Source organism: Lontra canadensis, unplaced genomic scaffold (genome assembly GCF_010015895.1).
Source record: "Lontra canadensis isolate GAN:19392208 unplaced genomic scaffold, GSC_riverotter_1.0 scaffold242, whole genome shotgun sequence".
Taxonomy (NCBI): domain Eukaryota; kingdom Metazoa; phylum Chordata; class Mammalia; order Carnivora; family Mustelidae; genus Lontra; species Lontra canadensis.
In genome coordinates, this window is record NW_022631236.1 from 82785 (window position 1) to 97128 (window position 14344).

A 14344-nucleotide genomic window follows, 5' to 3' on the forward strand; every position below is an offset into this window, starting at 1 on the left:
TACACAGATTTTAGAATTAACTGACAAGGATTTTAAAGCATCCCTCATAAAATGTTTCAATGGAAAATTACAAAAGCACTTGCAACAAATAAAAAACTGGGGAGTAGAGAGAAGAGAGTTTCAGAGACCTACTGGACTATATTAAAAGGTCTAGCACTTGTATTATCATAGCCCAAAACATAGAGGACACAGAGTGGAACTGAAAAAGTATTTGAAAAAGTAATGGCTGAAAATTCCCCAAATTTACCAAAATGCATGACCTTACAGATTCAAGAAGCTTAGTGTAATCCCAACATGATAAGCCCAAAGAAATCCATGCCAACACATATAATCAAACTTCTGAAAACTAAAGACAAAAGAAAAAATCCTGAAAGCAGCAAGAGGGAAACGATACCTTATTTACTGGGGGAAAAACCAATTTGAATGGCAGCAGATGTGTCATCAGAAAACATGAAGGCTAAAAGAATATGTTGTAGGTATTTCAAGGGCTTTTAAAAAAAATGTCAACCCAGAATTCTATACCCAGCAAAAATATCCATCAAGAATAAAGAGGAAATCAAGACACTCTCTGATAACAGAAAACTAAGAGAATTTGTTTCCAGCAGACCTATCCTAAAAGAATAGTTTAAAGAAATTCTCTAAACAGAAAGGAAACAACAAAAGAAGACATTTTGGAACATAAGAAGAATAGAATGGAAATTATAAATGAGGATAAATACAAAAGGCTTTTCTTCTTGAGTTTTCTATATTATATTTAACTCTTGACATAAAAATTGTAACACTGACCAATTTGATTACCAATTATGTAGAAGAAATACTTAATCTTATATAATATACAGAATCTTACTATAATTGAAGGAGGGTAAAGGAACATGGATGTTGAGAGAGGTGAGAGTGGGTTTGACTATAAAGGGGTAGCACTAGGGGTGGTGGTATCCTGTATCTTGATTGTGGTGGTGTTTATATGAATCTGCTGGATAAAATGCCATATGTACACATTGTGACAATGTCAATTTCGCTAGTTCTGACATTGTACTACAGTGACTTAAGATTTACTACTGGGGAATACTGGGTGAGACTGGATAGGACCTCTTTGTATTATCTTTGCTACTTCATGTGAATGAATAAAAGTTTAAAAAAATGAATGTTGGTTCATCCATATTATAGAATGCTATGCAGTCATTAAAAATCATTTTTTTAAAAGAAATATGGCTAAAAATGTATTTATTCGATGAGAGGGCAACATATCAAAATCAAATATATCTGAAAATTTTCATTTTTGTAAAATGTATTGTATTTGTACATGAATAGAAGGAAATCTATTAAATTTAGATCTTATTAAGTTTTACAATGGGAGAGTTCATGATTTCTATTCACAAATTATAAGGCCTGACAATTTTACCATACGAATATTTTTTAAAAGATATATTTATTGGGACCCCTGGGTGGCTCAGTCAGTTAAGCTTCTGACTCTTGATCAGCTCAGGTCACAATCTCAGGGTTGTGAGACTGAGCCCCATGTCAGGCTCTGCACTCAATGTGGAATATGCTTGTTCCTCTGCCTGTTCCTCCCCCTGCTTGCACTCTCTCTCTCTCTCTAAAATTAAAAAAAAAATCTTTAAAAGATAGATCTATTGAGGCAAAAATTAAAACCTAAAAACTATTTGGCATAAATACTCATTAGGTACCTTCTAATCATAAAACTTCACTATTTCCTGGAAGTAATCCTTGTCCTTATCAAACACAGCTCTTTCACATCCCTTTCTAACAAGCTGACTCTCTCCCTTTCTTGGAATGTTGCAGGTTTATGGGACCATCTCTCACACAACCGGGGAAATCCATTCAAGCTAAAGGCCCTACCGGACAAAATACCTGATTTTAACACCCTCAGGAGCAGTTCAGGTGCCAGATGTGAAATGAATATGCTTCTGTGTTCATATTTTCTATGTGCCTACCATGTCCCTAACAATGTGATAGACTCTAAGGATATAGAAATGAATCACAGTGACAGTGAACAAGTCCTTGTCCCCAAAAAATCCACAGCTTAGAAGAGAACATAGGTAAGTCCACAGACTAATTACAACATGGCATGAAATGTGCAGAAACCAAAGAATGAATGAGATAAACAGCACAGGTAGAAACTTAATTAAAATTATATGCAGTACAATTCCATACTCATTCATTGTTTTGATTTCAAAACAGGCCCCCAACACCATCCTGTTAATGCTAAAGACCAGACACATTTTGTCATTTCTTGCATCTGTTTTGTGGGAATAGAGTCAACCAATGGAAGGATGTGCTAACTTAAGATTATGTTGATTGCTTAGGTAAGAGGCTGATCTTTTTTTAAATACGTTAGAGGAAAATTAATATACTAGGCTATAATTAATGTAGCAGGCTATACTTCCAAATTGTAATAAAGCAATAATAATTTTTAACTCCTAACCTAAGGGAAAAATCTATTTCCTACCTTTAAAAATGTCAACTTTTATATATATATATGTATGTAAATATATAGATATACATATATATTTAAATGTATATAAATATATATATTTATATTTACATAGATACACACAACCACATCTTCTTTATCCACTCAAGTTGATAGACATTTGGGCTGTTCCCATAATTTGGCTATTGTAGATAATACTGTTATAAACATCAGGGTACATGTATCCCTTTAAATTAGTATTTTTGTAAACCATACCAACTCATTCATACTAACTCACAACTTCTCATTGTGATACTGCCTTCCAATTGAGATGCTGCATGTTACTGAAACCTACTGTCATTAACAAGGTCAATAAAACGAGGCAGAAAAAAATTGTATGTGGTGGAGGTTTCAGGGAGATATTCAGAGATGCTCCTAGTGGAAATTTTACCAAAGCTCGATGCTGAAATAAGATTTTTTTTTTACATGGTGGCAAGGTAGGATGAAATTCAAAGCAGAGAAAATAGCAACTGCAAAGCATAAGGCCTGAAAAAACAGAGTAAATTAAGGAAAATTAAGGAGTAAAATGACAAGGTTGCATTTTTAATTTCTCTCATCAAAGAAAGATGTCATTTTCAGTGTATAGATCTTTCATCACCTTGGTTAAATTTATTCCTAAGTATTTATTTTTTATGCTACTATGAATGGAATTTATTTTATATTTTTTTAGTTAGTTCATTGTTAATGTATAGATATACCATTGATTTCTGTATGTTGGTTTTGTGTCCTGCCACTTTACTGTATTCATTCATTAGTTCTACCAGGTTTTGGTCATTTTTAGTATTTTTCATATAAAGATCATTTTATCTGCAAACAACAACAATTTTACATCTCCTATTTCTTCTTCTTGTCTGACTCCTCTAGTTAGGACTTCTAATACCAGATTGAGTAAAAGTGGTGAAGTGGGCATCCTTGTCTCCTTCCTGACCTTAGAGGCAAAGCTTTGAAGCTTTCATCATTGACTATATTAATTGTGGATTTATCATATATGGCCATTATTATAATGAGGTATGCTCCTACCATACCCAATTTGTTGAGAGTTTTAGTAATGAAAGAAGTTTTACTTTGCCGAATGCTTTTTCTGCATCTATTGAGATAATCATACAATTTTTACCTTTCCTTTTTTAACGTAGCATATCACATTTATTTGCATATATTGAACCACCCTTGCATTGCAGGAGTAAATCTCATTTGATCATGGTGTACATTCCTTTTAATGGGTTCTTGAATTTGGTTTGCTAATATTTTGTTGAAAAATGGTAGGAAGACATGAATAATATTTGAATAAATATTACATGAATATTTTCCAAAGAAGACATCCAGATAGCCAACAGACACATCAAAAGATGCTCAATATCTTGAAGGGGCGGGGGGTGGGAGGTTGGGGGAGCCAGGTGGTGGGTATTATGGAGGGCACGAATTGCATGGAGCACTGGGTGTGGTGCAAAAACAATGAATTCTGTTATGCTGAAAAGAAATTTAAAAAAAAAGATGCTCAATATCACTGATTATCAGTGATATCAGGGAAATATAAATCAAAAGTACAATGAGATATTACCTCACAACTGTCAGAATGGCTCAAATCAACAACACAAGAAACAATCGGTGTTGGAGAGGGTGTGGAGAAAGGGAAACTCTATTATACTGTTGGTGGGAAAGCAAACTGGTGCAGCTATTCTGGAAAACAGTATGAAGGTTCCTCAGAAAGTTAAAAATAGAACTACCCTATGATTTAGCAATTGCAGTACAAGGTGTTTACCCAAAGAAAACAAAAATACTAATTCAAAGGGATACATGTACCCCAGTGTTTATAACAGCAATATCTACAATAGCCAAATTATAGAAACAACCCAAGTGTCCACCAACTAATGAATGGATAAAAAAGTGGTATACGTATGCTATGGAATATTACTCAGTTATTAAAAAAAGAATGAAACCTTGTCATTTGCAATATTGTGGATGGAGCTAGAGAATATGATGATAACTGAAATAAGTCAGTCAGAGAAAGACAAATACCATATGATTTCACTCATATGTGAAACTTAAGAAACAAATGAGTATTGTTCTATCTTCTTGATGAATTAACCCTTTTATCATTATATAAAACCCTCTTTGTCTCTTGTAACCATTTTGGGCTAAAGCCTATTTTGTCTAAATACAGCTACCCCTGCTCTCTTCTGATTTCCATTTGCATATCTTTTTCATTCCTTCACTTTGAGTAGAAGTGTTTCCTTAAGGATGAAGTGAATCTCTTGTAGGTAACATTTAGTTGGTCTTGGTTTTTTAATCTATCCAGCCACTCTATGTCTTTTGATTGGAGAATCAATCCGTTTACATTCGGAAGAATTAACAACAGGTAAGAACTTACTAATGCGATCTCATCGTGTTCTGCTTTTTGTAATTCCCTTGTTCCCTTTTTCCTCTCTTGTTGCCTTCCTCTGTAAAACTGATTGCTTTCTGTAGTGGTAAGCTTTGATTCCCTTCTCTTACCTATTCTAAATCTACTGTAGGTTTTTGCTTTTCGTTGTCATGGGGCTTACATAAAATATAGATATAATGATCTGTTTTACTCTGATAACAATTTAACTTTGATCACCTACTAAAACTACCCTTTTAGTTCCTTTTCTTTTTTGTTTTCATTGTCACAACTTACATTTTTATATCAGATATCCATTAACAAATTTGTACTTACACTTATTTGTAATATTTTTGTCCTTTAACCTTTATATTTAAAGTGCTTAATCACTACCATATTACAGTATTAGTGTTCTGAATCTGACTACTTATATGATTACATTTACCAATGTGTTGTATTTTTTCATGTTACTAATTAGCATTGTTTCATCTCAGTTTAAAGATCTTTCACCATTTTTAAAAAGATTTTATTTTTTATTTTTGTTTTATTTTTTTAAATTTATTTATTTGTCAGAGAGAGAGAGAGCACACAGGCAGGCAGAGTGGCAGGCAGAGGGAGAGGGAGAAGCAGGCTCCCTGCCGAGCAAGGAACCCAATGTGGGACTCAATCCCAGGACACTGTGATCATGACCTGAGCCAAAGGCAGCTGCTTAACCAACTGAGCCACCCAGATGTCCCAAAAGAATTTAAGTCATCTCTACACCCAGTGTGGGGTTCAAACTCATAACCCTGAGATCAAGAGTTCCATGCTCTACCGACTGAACCATCCATGTGCCCTGCCTTTCAGCATTTATTTTTAAGGCAGGTCTAGGGGGGTAATGAACTCCATCAGTTTTTGTTTGTTGGGAAAGTCTTTATCCTGCATCATTTCCAAAACACTTTTCTGGGTAAAGTATTTTTGGTTGGCAGTTTCTTTCAGCATTTTGAATATATCATTACATTCTTCTAGTCTGCAAGTTTTCTGCTGAGAAATCTGCTGATATCCTTATGGAGGCTCCCTTATAGATTACAAACTGGTTTTCTCCTGTTTCTTTTATAAGATTCTCTCTTTGCCTTTTGACAGTTTTATTATAATGTTTCTTAGAGTGGTGCTCTTTAAGTTCATTTTGTTATGTGACTTATGAGCTTCATAAACTTGGGTATCCAAATTTCTCCTCAGATTTGGGGAATTCTTGCCATTATTTCTTTAAATAGCTTTTTGTGCTTTTCCCTCTCTTCTACTCTAGAACTCCCCCAATTCACAAATTGGTTCTTTTAGTAGTATCCCATAGATCATGTAGGCTTTCTTCACTCTTTTTCATTCTTTTTATTTGTGTTGATCAGTTTCAACTTATCTGACTTTGAGCTCACTTATTCTTTCTTCTGCCTGATTTAGTCTGCTGTTGAAGTACCCTCCCTATCAAATCCTTCAATGCAGCGATTGTACTCTTCACCTCCAAAATTTCCATTTGGTTCTTTTTTATGTTTTCTATTGTTGTTGACCTTCTTATTTTGTTCTTGTACTCTCCTGATATTGTTAAATTGTTTATCTGTGTTCTGTTTTGGTTCATTGAGCATCTTTTGATAAATTATTTTGAATTCTTTGTTAGGAAATCCCTGGATCTCCATTTCTTTGAAGCCAGTTACTAGAGGTTTACTGATGTTCTGAAAGAACATCAGAATGTTTCCCTGATTTTTCATGATCCCTGTAGCCTTATGTAAGTGCTTTCACATACGAAGAAGCAGTCACCTCCTCCATGATTTTGGTAGGAAAGACTTTAATCTGTGAGTGGGGCATGCTGAGTATGCTGGGACCCTAGGTCTAGTGGTTAAGGGCACCATGCAGGGCAGCATGTGGTGGTATCAGGTCCATGGAGAGGACTGTCTCTTTGACTCAGGCCAATGGGGTCCTCAGAGGTGGCTTCAGGCTCAGGTTCAGGCCCACAGGGGCTGGAGCCAATGCTGGGAGTACACATATCTGTGGGGCCCAACTGCAGGTGTCTCTGTTGTGGCAGGGGACAGTTACAAATACATAATATAGTGGTGGGGAAGACAGGCAGTTAGGGCCAGGGACAAATGCAGGTCACTAGCAGCAGTGGGGGCCCTGGCTGTTGGCAGGTACTACCATGGCTGCTGAGTCTTGCCACAAGTGCACAGCAATGGAGGTTGGTGATGAGAGTCAGATTGGGGGCATGCAGGTGCATAGCTGGAGAAGCCAGTTGCAGATGATTGCAGTAGTGCAGGCCAGTGACAGGAAACAGTCTGATCTAGGCACACAAGCAGTTGTAGGGAACCTGCTATTGGTCTCTCAAGGCTGCACGTCTCTGTCTCAGCATTCAAATGGCAGCAGAAGGCAGTGACAATTGGGCAAGTGCTGGGTGATGGGTGTCAGCTGCAGTGGTCTAGGCTGATGTGTTACAGTAATGTAGCCACAGAGCCCTGGGATGACGAATGGTGAAGTTCCCTGGCTCCAGCAGTGGCCAGTAGAGGAGGGAGTTAGGAGGGATTGAGGTGGCTGGCATCAGAGAATATGAATACTTATGGAGCAAAAGATGGTGAAATCTGCAGAAGGTCCACAGTGGCTGTGCTGGTCATTGGTTTCTTTAGTGGAAAAAGCTGCTGGTTTGTCTGCAGAGCAGATCATGTTGAACCATGGATCACTCCCACTACATGGCTGATACTAGTAGTTTCTGCATTTCTTTCTTGTTCCTATCTATCTCTAAACATCTTGGTTTTTGCCAGTCGAGGTGAGATGAAACAGAAGTGGGATTTTCACATAGTGCCTCCAAAGTCTGGGGAAGCTGGTTATTCACCCTGATATTTCTTTCCTGGTTGGGGGGTAGAGAAAGCTAGGGAGTTTCCTCTTGGCATTGAGCAATGCCAGCCTGGGGCAATGGATAATGCAGGCAAAAAGAATCTGTCTTCTTCCTCTTTTTGTACAGCTGGTCTTGTGTTTTTATTCCACCATGCTGCTGAAGGTCCTCAAGTGGACTTCAAACTCTCCCAGAGTTATTTTTGTTCATGGGTAGATGTCTAATTGTTGATCTTTGTGGTGAGACAGAGGCTGGGGTCTCCTACACTGCCACTTTGGTGACATCACGTTTAAAAATAAAGTTTGATCAGTAGTATCCTTGCTGAATAGGAAATGTATTTTTGTTTAATAATTTCTAGGTATCATAGGGGAAAATAGCTTTCTGATTTTATACTGCTTGAAGTAATATCTTCCTCTTTTCTTCAATAATCCCATATCAGTTTTGAAAATTTTGCCAAATATATTTGAATGAGTATGTTAGTTTCATGAAATTACAGTACATTTAACAATGGTATGATTTCTTTTTAAAGAAGAAAGCATATTTAGTTCATCATCCTTTTCCAGTTTACATCATTTAGAGATAGACATTGTAATCCTATTATCTGTATCAATTTTAATAAAGACATGTCTTTAAGCCTACATATTTTTAAAATCTTTGCCCTAAAGCAAGATGTGTTCTTTTGGTCAAAGATTGTGCTTGTCAATTATCATTTTCCATAAGCTGGCTGGATTGGGTTGGTCACAACCTCAAGTCTGGCTGCTGACGCTAGCTGTATTTGGACTGGTTTTTTGTTAACTGCTGATGGAAGCAGATTGAGCAATGTAGAAGTCACAGTGTTCTCAAGAGTAGAAAGAAAAGGCAGTGCATAGTCACTTCTCAAGATTCTCAGTAAGTTTTAGGGAGATAAAGAAATATGGTCATTTTTGTTTGTTTGAAATTTTAAAGCAATAGCTGAGTTAGGAATAGTTTTGTTCAAACATTTTTTGTTATTAATTAAATAAGGGAGTCCTTGACCCTACAATGTAAATAATTCCTAAATAAACTCAATAGGCCAACACAAAATACTAATAGTTTAGTATTTAAAAATATCACAGTATAATGAAATCCTGAAAACTAGTACAGCAATCACTAAGTACAAACATTTTGGTTGATTTTACTTTTCCCAACCTAAACAGGAGATGACAGATAACCTTGATCACTACACCAGTACTTACCAAAGACACTCCAAGAAATACGAGGAATTCCTAGGCTCTCCAGAAATCATCAACTGAACACATTTGTCAATTCAAAGTACAGAGACTGGATGTGTGCTGGCTGCTGATATGTTCTGTGTCTACAACTACAGGGTCATGTTTCATTTTCAACAGCAGCCCTACATCCCATCTATCTCTACTTCAAGTCTATGTTCAATCTTTATCTCAGCTGCCACCACCTCCACTGAACCAAAACTTGAAGAATGCATTGTCGGGTTTTTATAGGAAATCACGAGCAATATAATTTTTTAATAGCTGAAGACTTGTAACTTATTCTCAAGGAACTAACAGCATGAGTAGGAGAGAAGAGCTTCCCTCTGTCTCATTTCTGTTTTTTCATTCTGTCACATTTATAAAGGAGGAATTCAGTGGTTAAGAATATGCTCTTTGGAGTCAAACTACCTAAGATTGTGACTTTGCTGGGACTGTTACTAGCTGTGTGATCTAGGGTAAGAAATAATCACTCTATAGATAAGGCTTTTTTTTTTTTTTATGAGGATTATGGTAATACCCCCAATATAGAACTATTTAAAGGTTAAATGAGATCTTGAATGAGAAGTGCTTAGCATTGTGCCTTTTTACCAGTTAGGTTTTCAAACCATGCCCACATAGAGCCTTAAAACAACATTAATTTTTAGTTCTCAATTTTGTGGGTCAGCAGATTGTACTGGACCCAACTGGGTATTTCTTCTGCTTGTCTCTTCTAGATTCACCCATGTGGCTGCAGCTACCCTGGGGCATCTCTGAGCCGGGAAGACCAGGTTAGTCCTAATTCCATGTCTGGCTGGTGATGCTGGCTTTGTCTGGTCTGGCTGCTGATTGGGCTGAAGGAAGTGTATTGGGCCGCATATAGAAGTCACAGAGCTTCAAGCGCAGAAAGTGAAGGCAAGCCTTCGTGCAACCATTTTTCAAGCTTCTCACTGAGAAATGTTTTTATTGTTCCACTGGCCAAAGCAAGTTTTGTGGTCAAGCCCAGACTCAGTCCAACAGGGAAAATCAGGACAGTGAGGAAGGAACAAACGGAGTCCACTGTAGACTTTGAAGTCCAAACTTCAATAAAGTTTGATTATTATGTTTACGCCTCATGCCCTGTCACAGCCACAGCTGTACTGTGATACATTCATGAATTGTAGTGTTATCCCAATTTTAAATTTTAAAAATGTGGGAGTGATTTAGCATTGCCCTACAGAGGCCACGTCATGACCAAACACATGGTTTGATGTTAAACCCACAAGCATTCCAGCTCCTGGGCAGCTTTTCTCTGACACTGAAATAAACAGTTCATCTCCTATGATTTCTCATTTTCCCTGTGTAGGTTCACAGTCCAGCCTGAATGAGGTGATAGAAAATGTTGCAGCTGTTAAACTAGGCAAGCTCAAGCAAACACAATGTGTTCTCTGTATGGTCTCTGAGAGAGCAAAGAAGCTGGTTCCTTCCCTGATGGATGCAAAGAACTTAACACCAGTGGTGGCAAACCCAAGCGCATGGGAGTTTGGCAGCAGCTGCTCTCCACTATCCTATCTCTCACTACGGATGGAGCTTGCATATTAGGTTTCAAAGACTGCCACCAAAAAAATCAATACAAACTAGAGTGGCTTAAAACAACAGAGATTTATTCTTTCACAATTCTGGAGGCCAGAAGGCTGAAGCCAAAGGATCAGCCACCCCATGTTCCCTTCAAACCTCTAGGAGATAATCTGTCCTTTTGAGTGGACATAGCTTTCAATCCACTTATACCTCCCAAAATCCTCTTCTGGCTTTTGCTCTGACCTCCCTACAATCCATTTTCTGCAAAGGAGCCAGAGTAATCTTCTTTTTAAAAATGTCAATTAAGGGCGCCTGCGTGGCTCAGTTGGTTGAGTGACTGCCTTCGGCTCAGGTCATGATCCCAGACTTCCAGGATCTCGTCCCGCATCGGAGTCCGCTTCTACCTCTGACCTTCTCCTCTCTCATGCTCTCTCTTACTCATTCTCTCTCAAGTAAATAAATAAAATCTTTTTTTAAAAATGTCAATTAAGCCATGTACCTCCCCTGCTTAAAAGACTCTAGTACTTACCCCTCACCTTACAATCATGCTAAACTCCTTAACAGCCCTGTAAGAGCCAGCATCCACCTGCCTCTTCAGACCTCACCTCCTATCTTGCTTACTGCCCCCAACACCACCAGCCTCCCTCCTGCTACCTGATCATCACAAGCTCAGGCCCTTGGAATCAGCTCTCCCCTCTGGCTAGGGGTACATTTTCCCCTGACCCCACCTCATCTTTGCACGCACGACTTCTTTTGTTGTTCAGGACTGCTCAAATCCCACCTCACCAGAGAGTCCTGGCTAAACCCCCCCACCTAACGTCACCTCCCAGTTATGTTCCACACAGGGCAGTTTTACTTTCCTCATATGACTTATAATTATTTGAAATTAGCTACTGTAGTTAACTTACTTACACCCCCTAATCCCAAACAGTATTACAAACCCCACAAGAGCAGACACCTTCTCTGTCTTATTCACTGATAGATCCTCAACAGCTGGAATAGTGCCAGGTACACAGCAAGCGGTTACCAAATACAAGTTTAATAATTCACATCACAGAACAAAAGATTTCTAATAAAGAGAATTTAAACAAATTATATATTTCCCCCACTGATGTCCAGTCTACTGCCGAACAGAATTAAGAACTGATGTGGAGATTTGATCTGGAGACGCCCACTCCCATGGCTCTCTATGTGTGAGTACGCATGGAAGAGCGTTACCCACGCTGTAGCTCACTACAACCTAGAAAGCACCTCTACCTCTAGAGTCTCCCTGGATCCATTTGTCTACACTGAAAGACAGACAGGACAGGAGACATAATAACCATTTTCCTGATGGGAGACAGGTCCAGTTGATGGAACAGCTTATCCAGCTCACGCGGGTGGTTAAGGGCATAACTGGGGCTTAGGTCTACATCTCCTGCTTCCACACTGTGGGCTCTTTCCAGGAACTTCCTGAAGCCCTTCTTCACCCCTGCAGCAGACTTCAGACTTCAGTGTCCTGTAAGGGGGGCACTGCCCGCACTGCCCCTCACTGCCTCTCCCTGGACTTCAGCTCTCCACAGTGGCCAAGGAGCCTCTGACACCAACAGACAAAGCTCTGGTTGGACGGCTTGCTAGTATGTGCATTGGGGCACTTCTCTAATTGTTTATAAAACGTTTTTCCTTCTGTGTGAAATGAATGCCTATCCCATCTAGCTTGAGGCTTACTGCAGCTAATTTCTGTGGGATGCTTACTAACCTGCCATTACTGGTTCTAAGCACCCACATCGGTTGGCTTTCAGCTTCCCAGTGATTCTGTAAAGGAGGTATGACTGTCTATAAGATGAGGAAGCAGAGGAGAGAGATGGAGTCATCTGCCCAAAACCACACAAGCAGTCAGATTATGAACCCAGCCACTCTGGCTGCAGAGCACAGACCCTGAGTACATGTTCCTATTTGCCTCTTAGGACAATCTGGGGGGAAACAAATATAACATTTCACAGTATGTGTGATATTGTGGGCTGTTCTTTCCCCTTGTTCCCAATAAAACCAAGAAATGTTTCAACTCTCCTCCCTGGATATACCCACACTTCCTTGGTGAATAAATCCTGGCATTTTGGTGGCAATGAGAGGAGCCAGAGATCCATTGAGTGTTGATTCTGGGCTGTCCCCCACCTTCTGCCTGCTGGGGCAGGAGGGGACCCCTGTATCCTGGACGCTGATGGACCAGACAGGTAAACTGCAGATGGCAGATAGTGGGCCTGAGTACCGGGTCCAGAGCCTTGTGTCCTAGGTCCTCCTTGCCAATTTCCAGGCTCTGGGACTGGAAGGAGCCAGCCACATCATGCGAAGCCTGAGCTGCACCCTGCAGAATGTCCCCGTGCCCTGAGACCAGAAACAGTGGTACTGGGTGTCTCTCTGATGTAGCCCTAAAGTACTGGGTGAACTGCTGGGGGACAGACGGCTGGGTGGAGAAAAAGAATCAACTGTAATCGGTGGTAACAGAGTGGACTGCCAGCTCTGGAGAAGCAATGCAGTGAGCAGGACAGCCTGGGTCTCCCACACTTCCCACGCTCAACTACATCACAAGATCCTCTCAGTGTCCTCTGTACAAAGCAGGCCAGACACTCTTTGTCCCATCTTATAATCAGTGCCAGGCTGTCCAGGAACTCCTAGCTCATGGACCTTCGCCAATTGGCCAGGAAGTTGTAATATTTTGTGGGTTCTATGATTTTCCCCTTTGGCTTTCTATGGCTTTTTTTTTCTTTCTTTGATTATTGACTGGATAGTGGCCTGTCTTCTGAGTAGGACTTTGCAAGAGAATGCTTTCCAGGTCATCTCTCAAGCCTTGTATTATAATCATGTGAAATACATTAAACACACACACATACACACACACACACACACACACACACAATACATATATGCTGCAGTGAGAGAATTAAAAGAAAAAGACAAGACTGACTACTATTAATATCTTCCTTTGCAACTCCTATCCCATGAAAGAGATAAAGGCTGAGAGCTTCCTTCAACGCCCTCCCCCAGGCCCCATATAATAGAGATTACTTGCTTGGTTGCAGCTGCTTAATCTATGGGGTCCATGAAGGTCGAGGAATGTAGGAGAGAAAGAGGTAGGTGTCTATGATCAGGGACAGGGTTGTGGAGACTGTATAGGGTGGAGCCTGGGGTCTCACCTGGCAGCAGCACTCCGCTCCAAGATATTTGAACCCTCTGCAATGCCAATGAGGGTCCTGAGGGAGTCTCACAAGTGGAGAGGCCGGCCACCAGAGAAGTCACCTGAATCTCCGTAGGAAGACTACCCCCAAAGTGCTGAAGAAGCAGCATCTACTTGAAGGAGAAAAGAAAGAATGCTTCCAGTTTGAAGCTTAGGACCACCACAGCCTAATTCCTTAACCCAAAGTAAGAGCTGTATTTCTTATACTTGAGAACCAGCTAAAAACCACCACCACCTCCAGAAGTGCCCAGAAGTCAGCAAAAGCAGAAGGGCTTGTGATACTGAAGTAGGGAAAGAAGATTGCCATGGTGGGTTATTAGAGTTGCTGACTCTAACAGGAATCAGGAGGAGACAGGAGAGGGAAAAGGTTTGTGTTTGTCACCATGATGGGATCCTGCTAATCTGACATATGACAGTTAAATCAGCAATATCATAACTTCAAGAGGGGAATGCTCACTAAAGCCACATCGCAAGACTAGAGTTATAAACATTATCCAGTTCTCCTATCATATAATTCTTCAGCTACATCCAGGCTAATCAATTGACTGGGCTTTAAATTATTTAGATATATAAACATATTTCTCAATTTAAATGTAGAGCCCCTTGAATTTAATTTTTCTTTCTCTTTTCTTCTCTTTTTTTTTCTTTC

General features: G+C 39.6%; 1 pseudogene; it reads left to right on the top strand.

Annotated features, from left to right (window-relative positions):
* The first annotated feature begins 7014 nt into the window (after positions 1 to 7014).
* LOC116862437 lies at positions 7015 to 12849 on the top strand (annotated as a pseudogene).
* The last annotated feature ends 1495 nt before the right edge of the window (positions 12850 to 14344 follow it).